At 34.3% G+C, this 12,235-nt stretch overlaps 1 long non-coding RNA gene across 1 annotated transcript; it reads left to right on the top strand.

Moving 5' to 3' along the window:
* The first annotated feature begins 2,177 nt into the window (after positions 1-2,177).
* Positions 2,178-3,415, top strand: LOC131655695 (uncharacterized). Its single transcript, XR_009299852.1, has 2 exons — positions 2,178-2,212; positions 2,328-3,415. It is a non-coding gene; the product is annotated as an uncharacterized LOC131655695 (long non-coding RNA).
* Positions 3,416-12,235: the final 8,820 nt, after the last annotated feature.

Below are 12,235 nucleotides of genomic sequence, written 5' to 3'. Positions count from 1 at the left end.
TATCAGCATCTCCCTCAATTATCTTCTTTGCCAACAACTTAGCCTTCCTTGCTCTTGCAGCAGTAATACCAATAGAAATTTTTTGTCTAATATCTTGCATTATGTCCCTAATTCTAATAGTTTCACTTGTTTGCTTTATCTTAACTACATGCTTAGCCACCCACCTTGAGTTCGCAGATCTATTGTTTAAAATCCTAGCACATGTGTGGTTGTCTACAAGTTTTTTTATAACAAAAGTATGCTTGTTGCCCACTTTGGAACATAACACCAAAAAACCACATTTAGCCTTGCACTCTACCCTTACCCTATAACTTTCATTTTTCACAAATGTAATTTCCCTTCCATTGAGAACTGACCACTCACGTATTGCCTCTTTAAAGTCAACAAGTGTATTAAATTCCATACCCACTTAAATATAAAGTCCTTGTTAAGGTGCTCTTTCCAATATTTATCATACTTGGGCTTATCCTCCTCACAAGACTCGTCTGGATCAGATGATTTCAGCTCATAAATAACATAAGCATCTTCTTCACATTTCTTGTTGGACCTTCTTAAAAGTCCAGCAACTACCCCCTCTTCCCTTATTGGCAAGGTTACATCAATCCCCTCAAATCCATCTAAAAGTGCAGTGGCTCTGTTGTCTTCACTATCATCCAAACCTTCAACCACTTCATCTCCTAATTCATCAACATCAATCACTCTATTCACACAAGCAGGTTCCCTAACACGAAGTTCTATGTTTTCAACACCATGTTCCAGAAATATGTCTCCATCAATACCTGTTGCACAAAAATATGAAGCAAAATCGTATGCATCATCATCTTTTCTAAACAGAATAAAACCATTCTCATAAATTTCCAAAACCTTTGTCTATACCCTATAGCTCCCTTTGTTGAACCCCCACCTATTCACTAACTTCTAAACAGTTTCCATTCTCCAGTTTTCTATGTGTAACCTAGACACAGTTGAATCAACCCTCCTCTATAGATTATCTCATCACTGTTTAACCTAATAAACTCACCCACATGGTGAAAAGTCAAGTTAAAGTGTTGCATATCTTACGTTTAAACATTTAAATAAAAAAACCATAACAGAAGAAAAGCGAAGAAGATGACGAAAATGAAGAAGATGAAGTTATTCACGAAGAAGAAGAACTTGATTAACACTTACCTAAGACATCGTTGCCATCATTGCCTTCGTAGCACCGTCGTCCCTTACACAACACCGTCGTCCACTTGCTACAGCTGTCGTCGTCCACTTCGTTCCTTACTAACAATGGATTCTAAAAAACTAACCCTAATTTTTACAAGGGGTAAAAATGAATGAATTTAACCTATGTTGCCAACGTGTCATCTCATATTTACATTCCATGCCACATATTACGATTCCTAATTCCACAGATACATTTTCATTTAAATAAATAAAATTTGACTGAACAAGTGGCAGCTAGGGGTGTTTTCACATGGAATCTATGCAAGTTAGGGGGGTGATAAAAAAAACTTTATCAGGGGCTAAAATCAAATCTCGCTAACATTACAGGGGGATTTGTATATTTAAACCTTAAAATAAATATTGTACAAAGAATATAATATAATATAATATAGAATATGATAAAATATACATATAATACTTGTTGATTTCTCTAAAGAATTAAAGAAATATATATTGGTTATTTCTCTAAAGAATTAAAGAAATATATATTGGTTAGTAATGGTTTTGTTTGATTCGATTTGCAAAATACAAACTGCCAATCGAGCCGAACCGCGCGGTTCTGTTAGAAAATGGCCCAAACACATCCGAATCAAATAAATTTTTTTGCAGTTTCGATTTGGTTTGATTCGGTTTTACAATTTTCTATTGGGTCGGTTTGGTTTTGAACACCCATATTTTCCGGTTGAGTTGTAAATTTATTAAGGGATAGAGAGTTTGTGTTTTGAAAAACGCGTGAGTTGAATTGCTTGTGGTCCCCAAGTATGTTATGTGATGTGTGGTATGCTATGTACATTGAGAATGATGTTGATTGCTTCTATTTTGTTGATTTTGCAGCTTGTTATAGCATGATGGTGGACCTATTTTTACGTTTTCTGAATGCATAATTTTTTCGTGTTATATGTATGTAGTATGGGATGGTTATGAATTGGAAGATGATGCGTGAAAAATGATACTGATGTAGATGTAAATTATTAGTTCTTTCTGTCTTTTGTACATGCGGGTATAATAATATTAAATATCAGAATTATTTTATTCCTAAAAATCAACCTTATTTGTCTTATTTGTTTTGTGCTAATCCATTTTTTACTCAATTTTCTTGTTTTATTCAAAATTAGAAAATTTTCTGTAGTCAGAAGCCAAGTTTTTTTCCTGAGCCTTGAAATATGATTCTCAACGGATTTCTTCATCGTCATAAGAGCATATCCAAAGCAATCAAGATAAACTAATTCCCGCCAATCAAAGAACGGACTTCATTGTTCAAATCCTTTGCCTCAACTTGATAAGAGTCAAGCCCCCGTTGTGCTTTTTTTTAAGCAATTCAACAATGTGATTTTTTTCTTTCAATTATGGCCGTCTTTAAATTATCAAACACTACTATGAAAAACACCTCTCACAACAGTTGGAAAAGAGATAAAACCACGTCTGACCACCCATTGTGAGGTAATGGGCAGTTGTATGTATGATGTTTTTACAATGGGCGTACGACAATTGTGATAAACTAGGTAGCGCGCTATACATCACAACTATTAAAGTAAACAACTGTTGTGATATAAAGTGAATGGTCATGGTTTTTGTAACACCCCTATTTCTCTAAGCATGAGACCTATGGATAATTAATAGTTGTTAAGAGAAGTGTTAGAAATTCTAAGGAATTAGTTGGAATAAGAAGGAGATGGTTGGAATTGAACCAAATGGCATATTGGTAAATATGACATAGTTGAAGGACAAAGTGGTACTTTGACCTAAGAAGATTAGTTATGTGTTTTAATTCCTCTAACCTTGCATTTTCATCATATTATCATGGAGGAATCAGAATTGGGGGAGTGAAGTGGAGAGGAGGCGTGAGAGAGAGGAAGGAAGGAAAAAGGAGAAAGTTCATTTTGAGCTCAATCTCCATCATCTCATCTTGCATGCTACAAGGACAACTTCAATACCTTGATTCATCATCTTCTACTTTTGTTCTGGACAACTTCTTCCATCATCAAGTCAGAATCTTCTTCACCATCTTCATCAAGTTCAGTTTTGAGGTGAGTTCCATAGATAGGAACTTGGGGTAGGAGAATTGAGAATTTTGGCATGAATTGGGGTTTTGGGGATTGATGAGAAATTTATGAATTTCATGTTGTTAGATTATGCATGTGTAGTTTGTTTCTGCTATATAAATGAAATTGTATGATTTTGGAATGATATTGGAAGTTTGGAATGGTTTGGAATGGAACTGGTTTAGAAGAACACCATTAAAATGCAGAATTTTTGGGTCTGTCAGCGATGTAACCGGTTACATGGTTGATGTAACCGGTTACATGTGTGAAAAAGGCTGAAAAGCGCAGTTTTTGGGTCATGTAACCGGTTACATGATTCATGTAACCCGTTACATCACTGTTTGGGCAGCTTTTCTGAATATTCGAAAATTCATAACTTTTGCATCGTATATCCGATTGACGCAAATTTTATATCGTTGGAAAGATAACGGAAAGGGCTCTGAGATGCCTAAGCTTCCATAACTATATCATACTCCTAAATATTAATAAAATCCAAGTGTATATCTTGTATCTTGTTTAATAAAAGTATAACTTGGTGAAATTTAGTATGCTACATGTATGATTGACTCTTGGGTTTATATAAACTAACCTAAGTATAATACATGATTAATTAAAGATAATTAACACAGTTAATGACGGATTGAGTTATATGGACCAAGAGATGAAAGGTTCTACAATTAACATAAGTGTTAAAAGGATGTTTACTCAATAAACATAATTGTGAGGTAATTCTTAGAATGCATATTGTGAAGGATTAACGAAGGTCAACTAAAAATGTTGTGCCGTGGACAAGGGTTACATATTAGGCATGAGGGTAGTAACCGGTGCGATGCTTGTTACTTATATGTGGTTGTCCTTGTGATGCGATGTCCAAGGATGCTCCCATGCCATATATGAAGGTCCTTCTTGGGTGTGACGCTCGGGATTGATTGGTGCTCTATAGTTCAGGAGTATTCTCCGGGGAGGAACTCCCAGGGATGCGAACCAATACCTTCCCCTTATCGTTCTCATTATTGAGGATTCGAATCGTGTGATGCGATTCGGAGTTGATTCCATGGATTTGATGAGTTGAATTGTGCGATGCAATTCGATGAGAATCCATGTTTCCCTGCGGTCCATATTATTGAGGATTCGAATCGTGTGATTCGATTCGGAGTTGATTTCATGGATTCGATGAGCTAAATTGTGCGATGCAATTCGATGAGAATCCATGTTTCCCTATGGTCCATATTGTTGATGATTTGAATCGTGTGATGCGGTTCGGAGTTGGAATTCCATGGTTTTGAGGAGTTGAATCGTGCGACGCGATTCAATGTCAATTCCAGGATTCCCTATAGTCTATATGACTTAATTACCATGTAGATTTAAAAGGTATGCTTCTAGGTCTTGTTTTGAGAGCAGATGGGCAAGTAAGTCCGGAAGACCTGTCCTGGAAGAAACATATACCTAATATATGAACATGCGATATGTTTTAATAGTATCCAATCGGGTGTTCAGTAGACACTAAATCGTGGAGCTACGAGTTGATAGAATTTCTTGTACTGGATAATGAGGAAACCTTAGGATCTGAGATGAATCTGTAGATGATACATGTACCCTGTAGTGTCGAGAGGACCCATAAGATAGGGGAACTCACTGAGATTTAGTAATCTCACCCCATTCATCTTATTTTTTTTAGGTACCATGCAAGTTTGAGGTTCGCTAGGTGCTTGGATCAAGAGCCTTGATCGGATGTCATGAAGACCGTGCTTAATATTTTTCTTCCGCTGTATACTATTATAGTTGTGTAGACATATTCATTGTATCCATCTTCGAGATGATTTATAAATGTATAAATTTATGTCATTATTCCTGGCTTTTGTTTGCACTCAGTACCAGTTATTAATATTTTATTGATATGATTCTAGACGCATATTGGTAGGGTATTACAGTTTTGAAACCCTGTGATTGAATGGTATATAATAGGGGTGACAAAACTGGCCGTGGCCCGCCGGTCCGGCCCACGCACCTGCCAAAAAATGGCGAGTTGAGTTGATATTTTAGGCCTGCCGTCCGCCATAGCCCTCCCCGCCAAAACTTGCCGCTCCGTCAAAATCCGCTATTTTTGAAGTTAATTCTACTAATTCTAATTCTTGATGGTTTTATTTTATACATTTATTTGTGAATATGTGCAATATTTTTAAGTAAAATTTGTTAAAAAATGCTTTATAAAAAATTGTTCTAAAAACCATGTGAAAAATCTAATTAAAATGTAAAAAAATTTATTAAAAAAATGAATAAATAATAAATAAAAAAATAGGCGGGCTTGCCCACCAACCCCCCACCTTGGCGGGGCGGGCTAGGTTGTTATGCCCATTTCAATTTGTGGGCTTGCCCGCCCTGCTCTTTTTTTTTGGCAGGCATATGACGGGGCGGGGCGGGCTGTTCGCTTTGCCACCCCTACTATATAATATTTTGCACTCTATCTATCACAATGATTATTGTAAATAACCGTGATAAAACACTTTAATTTTTTTAATTTTATTTTATTTTTCCATATATTACAAACTTGTATTTTTTATATCTGTATATTAGACATATATTAGCCAAATATTTTTTACATAAAAGCAAAAAATATTATTTACAAACATATATGCACCATTGTCATATTTACAAAACATCAAATTAAGCAACAAAAATATATTTACAAATTTCAAAGACAAAGTCATACACTAGCTCCTCTTTGCAGCTAGCACATTGAAACTAAACGCCCAATGTCTACGACTATCGTTTAAGTCATCGAGAGAGAAAGGTGTCCTGTTGTTAAACGTGTACATAAAGGTGAAGAAAATTGAATATCACGTTATTTGAATTATAATAGAAAATTACTTTAATAATATGTTATTGTATAGTACATTTCATGACAACTTATATACTTGATCTCTTCAAACTTTGGTTACCTTTTCCCGAAGCAATGGAATTCTTCTGCAACCTTGGAATTCATCTGAAACATTTGTATTCTTAAGCTTTATATGATACCAGAATTCATCTGAGACACCTTGGTTCATCTGATAGGTTGAAACTCATATGAGGCATTTGATTGTTCATCTGATGCTTTGAGTTTGTCAGATGCTTTGGACTTTCATCAATTTATGGTTTGGTTTCATCTGGTGCTTTACCTATGGCTTAATCCAAAGGAAAGAAAATGCTCATTTTGACTTATTGCCAAATGCTCGCTTCTTGTGTAGTTAGATCTCTCTTTTCCTATCCTTTACTTTACGCTTTAGGATAGTCTCTTCATATCACCCCCTTCTTCCATTTAAAAAAAAATCTCCTCCCTTTTTCAAAACCTTATTGTTTTCTTAAACTTGAACCACGTTCAATAAAAACCTTGACTTTTCAAGTGCATTTTCAAAATTTTATTTTCTTAATAAATGCTAAAACATCTCAAGCATATCAAAACAATTTCAAAAGACTTAAAAAAGATCAAACTCATTCAAAAATTGTGTGCCCTTTTTGAACTTTTTTAAAACTTTTTTCTCAAAGATTAGACATAAGTCATCTTCATAGTTGAGATGTAATTATCCTATCTCCATAGTATTGATAGAAAATATGTTGACTTTTTCAACTTGAGAGTTTGAGGCATGCTTGTTGCTTTCTATCCAAGCTTGACCCTTCCTCATGATGATGCAAAGGTCCATTGTCTCATACTTGTGAGTGATTAGTTGAGTTTTCCCCTTAAAGATGATAAAATGTCTCTTCATTTAAAATCAATCAAAACAAACAAACTTTTAATTTGTACCGTTAACTATGAGATTTTGATCCTTTATTGCACTTGGTTGGTACGTAGGCATAAGACTCAAGAAGTCTTGTCAAACAAAAATCATAAAAATCACTTTTTTTTTCTCAGCTCCACAATCTTTTTGTAAACAACCAATTTTAGCCTTAACATAAATTTTCAAGAGGTTCATTTAGAGTACCAAAGACATGAAGGGTGATAACACCTTCCCCGTGCATAATCAACCCCCGTACCCTTATCTATTTGTTTTATTATTTTTGTTTTTAAACTTCTGTGGATTTTATTCGCTCTTTTCCCATTCCTTTGGAAACAATAAAGATCGGTGGTGACTCTTGCTTATTTACGAGTTAAGTTAATCAATACCTTAATCTTAAATTTCCCGCCGCAACATGCGTTATTATGGGAAATTTGAATTTCCAGCCAATCACAACACGCCATGCAGCTAATCGTTAACCATTTTTATTTACTTTTGTTTTTTCATTAATTTTAATTTCCTTTTCTTTTATGATTTAATTTTATATGATCCCTTAATATTTTTTACTCCAATCTTTTTCATAAATCGCAAAAATTATTTTCTATCAAATATATATTTTTCACAAATTTTAAATCAGTTTAAATATTTTTTTGCTATTTTCTCTTTATTTTCCATTTTAATTTTAATTTAACAAAAATTTTCATGCATTTTTGAATATTTTTCTCTTCATCCTTTGAGATCCAATTACTAAGAATTTCCTGACTCGGTTGATTATTCATTAACACTAACTTTGACATATTAATTGTACTAATTACTAATTTTTACTTCTATGCTCCTTACTTTAATGCCATTTAATTTTGTTGTCATATACTTTTCTTGCCATTTTTATTTTGCCTTTTACTTTATGTCTTTCATCCTTTTGCTTGTTTTTCTTTCTTACTTCAAAAAGGAAAAAAACATTATAAAATGAATGAAACCTTAAAAAACTTTTATCTAATCTTGTGGACTTTGTGTTATTATCCCTTACTTGAGGCATATTTTGGAATTTGGACCTTAGGACTTAGTGCTTTCTTTTTCTTAGAGTGTTTGTATTTGAGACTTTGTGATTCATCTAGACTTTTGGACTTCAATTCAAGAATTGACCTTGTTCTGAGAAACTTTTGATCTCTATCTTGAAGACTTGGATTTCTCTTTGTGGCTCTGTGATCCTAACATTCATCTGAACCTTTTACTATTCATCTGTTTCCATTTCTTGCTCTTGAAGATTCATCTGCTTATGTGCTTGATTATTTGTTTTGTTTATTTTGTGGTTTAATCCAAAGGGAAATGAATGCTCATTTTGACAAATGTCAAATTCTTGTTCCAATTGTGGTTAGTACATTTGCACACACTAAGGCTTCCTCTTGGGCTACCTTACAATGAGACCTTTTAGTTCATGTAATTTTTTTTACGCTTTAGGATAATCTCTTCATATCCTACCACTTCTTCAATTTTCAAAACTTCTTCCTGTTTTCAAAACTTCTTTATTCAAACTTCAAACTCTATCTGAATAAACCTTGACATTGTTAAGTGATCCCGAAAATCTTTTTCTTAATAAATTCTAAAACCAACTCTTTTCATAAAACAAACATTGAACCCAACATTTTTTGTGCTCTTGCAATCAATCATAGATAATTTTTCCAAGCGTCCTTAGGTTTCAAGCGCTTCATATGTTTCATTTAGGTTAGATTTGCAATATTTAGCAAGATTTTATAATGGATGTCCCTTAGGTTTCAAGCGAATCATTAATGGTAGCGTCTTAAGGATTTATGTTCATTAAATGGGCGACAAAGATTTGTTGCATACATTGTATATAGTATAGAAAAATGCTTAACTATCACCTCGGTCATGACAAATCACTGAGGTGGATTCACATTTTATTTTTTTGATAACATTATTTTCACAGAATATTAATACATTGTATGTAACAAATCTTCGATGATATCAAGATTTAGATGCGATAGGTCCCATGCAAGATGATAGAGATCTGTTTCCAAGGGAAATGAGAATTTTTATTTTCTGCACTTATAATCTATCCTTGAGATATGTTGCAACGGTGGTAAATATTTCCTCTCCTAGGGGAAACTTCATATTATTAGGGATTAGGGTAAAATATATTTAGCGAGTGTTTTTATAATAAAATAGGATTATTGGACCCCCTCTGTTTAACTATAACACCGAGGTAAATTATCATGTCCTTTAACTATCACCTCGGTTTTGGATTAAAATTGAGGTGCATAATTCTTTTTTTTTTTTTTATAAATATTACATTGTTTACACAAAATATTAAGATAAATTGTTTACAAAAAGTCTTTTCAAAGGTTAAGCTCCCTTCTTTGTGTAAGTTGAAGCTCCTTTTTCTATTTAAGTTCTGACTTCTAAAAGAATGATGCTTGAATGTCAGAACTTTGCATTCAAATTCACCATTTTTTAACAGTCTGTTTGTTTGAAGAGAAGAAATGTACAATAAATCTTTGAAGCAAGATTGATTTTCTGCACTTACAATCTATCAAATGAGGAAAAATACAACATCAACACCATTAGGTTAAAATGTTTTTTTTCTAGATAGAAGAACATTGAAGATTTTTCTGTCTTGCAATCCATCCCAAAGAATGATGCATGCAAGTTTGGGGCGACTTTATATAAGTAAGAATTAGGTTAAAATATGTTTGATGAGTGCTTGTATAGTGAAATATGATTATTTGATCCCTCAGTTATATCGAAGAACCAAAGTGTTAGTTCATTTAGTTTACACTTATAAACAATTAAAAACATAAAATACACAAAATGGGATTCGAAGCGTATCCTGATTTGTTTTTCCCCTCGGCTTTCTTTAAAACCGAGGGAATATGGTGTTTTTATTATTATAAAAAATAAAACATGGTGCGCCTAGGCATAATACCTCATACTTTTTTCTGGATGAGGTGAAAGCTTCGCCATAAAATATATTATTTGTAGTAGTGGCAATTCAGACCCCAAAATCGGAGAAGCTCTCTATGTCGAAACAATCGACGTAATAAAAGTCGACAATATTGATGACAACAACACATAAGTGCCTGGTGTTAGTCCGTTTTAATACACAGAGAAGATGAAAGTGGTCTACCGAAAATCAAAGGAAGAATTAATTGATTTTCTTAAAAGGTGCAACCTAAAAGATTCTGAAGTAATGTTATGCCCACGCTTTAGCATAGTTTTCGACGTTGAAGCTTCCAAAGATTTGGAGAATGTTAGGCCACAAATGTTTGGAAGAAAAGCACATAAAATAAGCCTGGGTGCACTCATGAACCCTAACTCGTAAGCTTTATCTTCAAAGATTCTGGATTTATAACTATAACAACAAAGGAAAAACTTTCACACACATTTAGATTTCTCTGAAGCAGTGGAGAAAGGACCTAGGAATGCATGAATAATACTAGAAATGGAGAAAGGAATGAGTACCTGAGAAGCCAAAATCAACGGTAGAAGCATTAGTTTCAAAAGCAAGTGGAATTGGAAGTCTTGGTGTAAAAGAAGAAGCTATTTTTATCCTTTGAAAATAAATAAGGATGAAAATGGGAATGGTATGAGAGTTTGAGAAGTTGAGGCTTTGAAGAAGACAAAGAATAAAGTAGAAAATGAAAAACGAGGGGATTTTTATAATGGAAAAACGTTTCAGTTTCCCCCCAACAAAGTGGGAAAAGTGGCATTGAAAAAAAACGAACACTTGGCATTTGAATTTCTAGAAGAAATTTTAAATTACATATTTTTCGTTAATAGAGTTTGATTGTTTGGACACGATTGTCCTGGGAAAATAGAGCATTGCTGAGGGTATGCCCGCACATTCGTGAAGTAAAGGTTTGGTAAAAAGTAGTCATGATGACCATGACAAGTGCATGCTATGGTAAACAGTATCGGGCAGTTACTAAAAATGACACCTTTCTTCCATCTGATATTATGGAAATGACATTTTTGGGGGTATCTATTAACCTAAAAATTATAGTTGAAGGATTCGACCAAGGATGATAGCAACCTTTTAGAAAAATAACTAAGTATGAAAACACTTGGTCGTCGACACATTAAACTATGTCGCCTAGAGGTATCGACTAGCATAGTAAGCATATTTTGGAAGAATTTCAATAACATATCCACAAGATTAGTAAAACTCTCTCTTCAAAACATGTTATAAATCTCAAAAAGGGTTTTCGACAAATAGTTAGGTTCAACAAGTTAACTAGATGTCTAAGAGTTAGCATATTTTCAGTCTAAAAGTCATTTAAAAAGAGGATGTCTAAGAATGAGGTTTGGTGAAAAGTGGCGGAAGTGGATGGAAAGGTTAGTGTTTCATAGCAACATGTCCGTCTTGGTTAATGGGTGTCCGACGAAGGAGTTTTGTGTTGAGAAAGGTTTAAGACAAGGTGATCCATTATCTCCTTTTCTTTTTGTTCTTATTGCCGAAGGTCTATCGGGTCTTGTTCGGAAGTCGGTTGATAATGGGAATTTTAAAGGTGTGGATTTTAATGGGAATTGTAGTGTCGATATCCTTCAATTTGCGGATGATACTTTATTGGTAGGTGAGGGAAGTTGGAATCAAGTTTGGGCGATTAAAGTGGTTTTGAAGGCTTTTGAGATGGTTTCCGGTCTTGGAATCAATTACCATAAAAGTAAGTTGATTGGGCTAAATGTGTCGAGCAATTTTCTTGAAGCCGCCGCTTATGTGCTTTCTTGTAAAGTGGAGGAAAGCTCGTTTCTTTTTCTCGGGATTAACATTGGGTGTAATCCTAGGAAATACGCTTCTTGGATACCTCTCTTAACTAAGATAAAGAAGCGTCTTGTGGGATGGAAGAACCGTTTTCTTAGTTTAGGAGGTAGAATAACACTTTTAAGATCTATCTTAGGATCTCTTGCCATTTTCACCATGTCTTTTTACAAGATGCCGTTAAGGGTGGCGAAAGAGATCTCTAGTTTGCAAAGTAATTTTCTTTGGGGAGGGGCGGGGGAGGATAACAAAAAGCGTATTCATTGGGTTAGTTGGAGGAATGTTTGTTTACCGGTAGAATATGGAGGTCTTGCTTTAAAGAATATCTCCGACTTTAATTTGGCTCTCCTTAGCAAATGGAGGTGGAGAATTCTAAAGGGAGAGAACTCGCTTTGGTATAATTTGTTGAAAGCGCGTTACGGGGATGTATCCATGAAGAGCTTTTGTGGAGGTAA

The sequence above is a fragment of the Vicia villosa genome, linkage group LG3, assembly GCF_029867415.1.
Source record: "Vicia villosa cultivar HV-30 ecotype Madison, WI linkage group LG3, Vvil1.0, whole genome shotgun sequence".
Taxonomy (NCBI): Eukaryota; Viridiplantae; Streptophyta; class Magnoliopsida; order Fabales; family Fabaceae; genus Vicia; species Vicia villosa.
Note: the sequence above shows the minus strand (reverse complement) of the source record. Positions and strands in the feature narration are given on the sequence as shown.